This window comes from Bos javanicus, chromosome 10 (assembly GCF_032452875.1).
Source record: "Bos javanicus breed banteng chromosome 10, ARS-OSU_banteng_1.0, whole genome shotgun sequence".
NCBI classification, from domain to species: Eukaryota; Metazoa; Chordata; class Mammalia; order Artiodactyla; family Bovidae; genus Bos; species Bos javanicus.
The window spans coordinates 5,731,650-5,737,230 of record NC_083877.1 but is presented as its reverse complement, the minus strand read 5'-3'; the positions used below and the strand labels follow the sequence as shown (position 1 = coordinate 5,737,230).

At 46.7% G+C, this 5,581-nt stretch overlaps 1 non-coding gene across 1 annotated transcript; it reads left to right on the top strand.

Annotated features, from left to right (window-relative positions):
• Positions 1-5,222: 5,222 nt before the first annotated feature.
• TRNAW-CCA (transfer RNA tryptophan (anticodon CCA)) lies at positions 5,223-5,295 on the top strand. The gene has a single exon. It is a non-coding gene; the product is annotated as a tRNA-Trp (tRNA).
• The last annotated feature ends 286 nt before the right edge of the window (positions 5,296-5,581 follow it).

Below are 5,581 nucleotides of genomic sequence, written 5' to 3'. Positions count from 1 at the left end.
GATATCACTAAAACATTTAATATCTATGTCAATGATGAGAAAAAATAGAATTTTAAAACTTCCCAAAAGGTTAAACCTAAGAATAAATGCTAGGGTGTTTTTCAGTTTCGAAATAATCCAAAGTGCTTTGTATCACTGTCGTAGCAGAGGCCCTTAAACATTTAAGCGGTAACCACCTAGCTAGAGAACAAGAGAGATTTCAACAGAGCAAATGGCAGCAGCCTCCTCTCCTGTTGTGCCGAATAGACATGGCATTTCTGCTCTCAAAACTTGAAAATTCTGACTGTAGCTTGTTCAGAGTGGAGGACTAGAGGTCCCTAGGGCTCTGAGCTTTTCAAAAACACCCCCAAATGTTTGAGGCCAGAGGGGGATGGTGCATCAGTTCCAAATTATGACCAAGTAACTGCAAAATTGAAACTACAGGCAATCTCAAGGCTTTTAAAAATCTATTTTTATAGCAATAAAATTATATTTAAGGAGGATGTGAGAGCATTCTAATATGCTTGATATGATGTGCATTGGGACATACATATCTGAAAGAGCTCCCTTGGTAGCAAGTAAGAGTATGTAGGATTCGTAAAGATTTTAAAACAGTCCAGATCCCTGCTGCTGCTGTGGCTGCTAAGTTGCTTCAGTCGTGTCCGACTCTGTGCGACCCCATAGACAGCAGCCCACCAGGCTCCCCCGTCCCTGGGATTCTCCAGGCAAGAACACTGGAGTGGGTTGCCATTTCCTTCTCCACTGCATGAAAGTGAAAAGGGAAAGTGAAGCCGCTCAGTCATGTCCTACTCTTAGTGACCCATGGACTGCAGCCCACCAGGCTCCTCCATCCATGGGATTTTCCAGGCAAGAATACTGAAGTCGGGTGCCATTGCCTTCTCTGCCAGATGATGGAAAGTACTCATGGTGGGGTCCTTGGGGACCTCAGGGTTGGGGGGTCACTGGTGAGTGCCCCTCTGAAGTCCTCTTCTCAAGAGACAACTCCCAGATAGGGTTAGGGATAGGGAGTTGTTTCTTGAAAAGAGGACTTCAGAGGGGCACTCACCAGTGACCCCCCAACCCTGAGGTCCCCAAGGACCCCACCATGAGTACTTTCCATCATTTCTCAAAAGCAGAACAGAGAAAGTGCTTGAGACATCAAAAGGCCACACAGGCTATGATTCTCTAAATGGCATGATTTTGGCCAACAAAATTATTTCAAGCATGGACTCTGAAAGGACCCTTGTTGTGCGAAACTAAGACCCCTATAGGGTGGAGGAAGGGCCTGCCCTGAGGGAAGGAGAGGGGCTCTGTGGGAGGCAGACCCACTGACCTGTCAGCCCCAACCAGACCAGGCTTCGACTGACCATCAGTGGAACGTGAGCACGGTATTCAATGACGGCTCCTTCTCCCACGGACACACCCAGCGGCTGCAACTAAAATTCTACTTTCCTCACCCCTGGTTCAGCATGCTTTTAAAAAAAAAAAATTTTTACTTATATATGTGATATACATAAGCACAAGCTTCTTGTAAAAACCAAGAAACATAAAAAAGGAAAGAGTGAAACCCTCCTCCCCCTTGCTCTCCCCAGAGACACTGCTGTTTCCAGGTACGTAGGCATTTTTCTACATCTTTTTTTAAATGTAAATATATACTCCTTAAACTGTTTTAAACAAAAGAGATCATGTGGTCCATATGATTTTTTTAACTTGCCTTTTCACTTCATGAATATCTTTTCATAATAGTGCACACGGGCTCACCTTTCTTTTTCACTACCACCTCCCATGGACCTCCTACACTTGAGTTACTCGTTTCACTTAGCTGGCTTTTAAAGCAAGGCTGCAGCCTTTACACAGGCATCTCTGAGAACACAGGTGAGGATATACATAAGCCAGGTTCCTAGAAGTGGAACTGCTGGGTCAAACTGTATGTACCATTTAAAGCTGGCTGTTTCTATCAAATTTCTCTTCAATGTCATGTCAGTTACATTCCTGTGAGCAGGGCAGGAGAGTGGCTATTTCCCTCCCCTAACCTAGAGGTTCTGCTGCTATTCTTTGACACGGCCACATCCAAGCATGACATTCTAAGTTGCATGATCCCATGAGAAGCAAATGAGCTTTAATTTCAACACGGATGCAATGGATGCTGTCTAAAAATGGCATGACAATTTACTTTTGCCTTGAAAGTATTACAATGAGGCTATTTAAACAGACTGTTGCCTTCTTGCCCTGGATTCCCTCTCAGAGTGGACCGCCTTTAATCCTCCCTTAAAACAGTCAGGAACACGCTGTTTTATGGCAACCACACCATCAAACAAGGAAAAAACCAGCAGCTCTTTGGGCAGAATTAGAATGGAGCTCCCTCCTTCCCCCTAGTTTAGCAACCAACAGCAAAGTGTGTTAAACCAGCATCTTACAAATGGGGTTGGACATTATCTTAATTACAGTCAACATGTTTATAATGCTAAATACATCTGACCTAAAAACTCAGCCTCAAAACAGCATGCATGCGGCTAGATAATCTCAGAATGGGCTGGTGACATTTGGTTGACATTTCCTCTCTCTCTCGTGTGAAAGGGTTGATCACTCACCAGCGATAAGAGAGACAGCCCTAGCTTGCCATTTAAATCCCCTTCCAATTACTTTCCTGCGATTGTATTAGTACTGGAGAAACTGAACTTAGCAGAGATCAGCCTTTGCAACTTCAGCAGAGTCAACCCCACGGTGAAAATTAAGGTATGTGTGTAAGCAGTATTCATTTTCATAAAATGATTAATTCACCCTTGGACAGCAAGGAGATCCAACCAGTCCATCCTAAAGGAAATCAGTCCTGAATACTCATTGGAAGGACTGATGCTGAAGCTGAAACTCTGATACTTTGGCCACCAGATGCGAAGAGCTGACTCATTGGAAAAGACCCTGAAAGATTGAAGGCAGGAGGAGAAGGGGACGACAGAGGATGAGATGGTTGGATGGTATCACTGACTCAATGGACATGAGTTTGAGTGAGCTCCGGGAGTTGGTGATGGACAGGGAAGCCTGGCGTGCTGCAGCCCATGGGGTCACAAAGAGTCAAACACGACTGGGTGACTGAACTGAACTGAACCACTCATTTAAAAATATATCCACTTGGGTACGTCTGTGTGCCAGGCTATGCTGGGCACTGGAAGGAGAGTGTAGAAAAGGATCCATTCTGTGCCTCCAGGAGCTCCCGTGAGAAACAGGGACACAGACAGCACCCACAGGATGCATGCCCTGCAGTGGGCTGCCAGCCTGGGGGAGGAAGGGCCACAGAAAGGCTCCGCGGAGGCTGACACCTGAGATAAGGCCCAAACAGATGAAGACAGGAGGGAGGGAGTCCCAGGTGGAAAGAGAGAAAAGGGGTGTCAGCAGAGCCTATTTGAGAGCAGATGGCTCAGACGGTAAAGAATCTGCCTGCAGTGCGGGAGACTGGGATTCGATCCCTGGGTCGGGAAGATCCCCTGGAGAAGGTAATGGCAACCCACTGCAGTACTCTTGCCTGCAGAATCCCATGCACAGAGGAGCCTGGTGAACTACAGTCCATGGGGTCGCAAACATTTGGACACAACTGCGTGACTAACACACAAGAAGTGAGCAAGGCTGCAGGGAGGGTATGAGGAGGGGAGGGACGAGCCACTTTCAACTGACGGTCTGGCTAGTCACTCATGTGCTGAACGTGCCCTCAGAACATGGAGAGCGTCCCAAAGCAATTACTTTGACAGCCTAAGGGGCCTCATTTGGATCAAATTTTCTTGTGAGTTTCAATTCATCTCTATTCCAAGTCCTGTATCTAGAAGACCACACAGTGCCCACTCCTCAGACCTATGTTTTGCAGGTACTGGAGTTCCAGCCTCAGGCATTCTCACTCCCTGCCTGTGGCTGCCCAAGCTCTGTCCATCCCTCTAGCCCAGCTCCAACACCACGTCCTTTCCAACTCTGCCCATCCCAACGCCCTCCCAGCAGCACTTCCCTCGCCAAGCATTTTCCCCGCCCCACCCTGTTGTCTCATCCCTCACCGCCACTCCTCTCCCAAAGCAGCACGGAGGACCAGCCAGGCATAGATGAATGTTTGCTGAACCAAACTGCGTAAGGGTGCCCTGATCAAACTGATGGCCAAACGAGGAGCGCTTTGACCTTTGAATAGGCCATCTCCTCATTCTGTTATCTTTGAACTCCACAGGGTGACAGTGTTAAAATTGAAAGGGCCTCTTGACTTCAACCTTGTGCTTTATTCAGACCACCAACCTTAGTCTTGCTCATGTTCTAATGTGGGTAAGAAGATGGGTACCCGGGGTTTATATACAATCCTCTCTATTTTTTGTACATGATTTAAAATGTGAATGATAATAAAAAGTATTTTTTAATCCACCAGTATGTGAGGTGATGTGGGAGCCCACTTAACAAGTAACTTGTTTGGTTAGGCCTGGTTCCTGGTAAACAGAATGGGTTCCTGATCAAAAGAATAAGCTTTAAAGTCCGACAGCTCTAGATTTAAACCTGCTGCATCATTTACCAGCTGTATGACTCAGGACACAGCACAGGTCCTTTCTGAATCTTCATTATTTTCATCTGTAAAATGGGGGTGTTGATGATGGCACCCACCTCACAGGGTAAGTGTGAAGGTGGAATCAGATAATAAAAGGATGCACATGGTACGATGCCCAGGGGCTCAGAAGAATGGTCCTACTGACATCACCTGGCATCGCCTGCTGTTAGCATCAGCATTTTCCTTCTTCTTATATCTTATTTTTAAAACATTCTTTGGTGATGGTTTATTTACATACCTATCTCTACTTCAAGCTCCTCAAACACTGGGATGCTATCTGATTATTTCCAGCATCAAACACCGGAGAAGGCAATGGCACCCCACTGCAGTACTCTTGCCTGGAAAATCTCATGGACGGAGGAGCCTGGTGGGCTGCAGTCCATGGGGCCGCTAAGAGTCAGACACGACTGAGCGACTTCACTCTCACTTTTCACTTTCATGCACTGGAGAAGGAAATGGCAACCCACTCCAGTGTTCTTGCCTGGAGAATCCCAGGGACGGGGGAGCCTGGTGGGCTGCGGTCTGTGGGGTTGCACAGAGTCAGACACGACTGAAGCTGCTTAGCAGCAGCCGCAGCAGCAGACACATGACTTGAATCACAGAAAGTGCTCACAAACTTTATTGATTGCAAACGTCACTGATTATATACATCAGCACACATAAGAATGAGGGGTCTTCCCTGGTGGTCCAGTGGTTAAGACTCCAGGCTTCCAATGCAGGGAGCCCAGGTTCGATCCCTGGTCAGGGAATTTGATCCCTTATGCTGCAACTAAGACCCATCACAGCCAAATTAAAAAAAAAAAAGAAAGAAAGAAATGGAGGGACAGTGGACAGTGTATGCAATGACCTCTATACAACGAGTCAGACCTCAGGGAACTGTAGGCCCCTGAGATCTCACGGGGTTCTACCCAAACATGCTAGAGCGAGCCTTGCAGACCTGCACACATACACCAAGCACTGAAAAAATAAACTTCACTGAAACTGTGGTTCCAGCATCCCCTGTTTTGACTTGCTCATGCTTTCATTCATTCAACA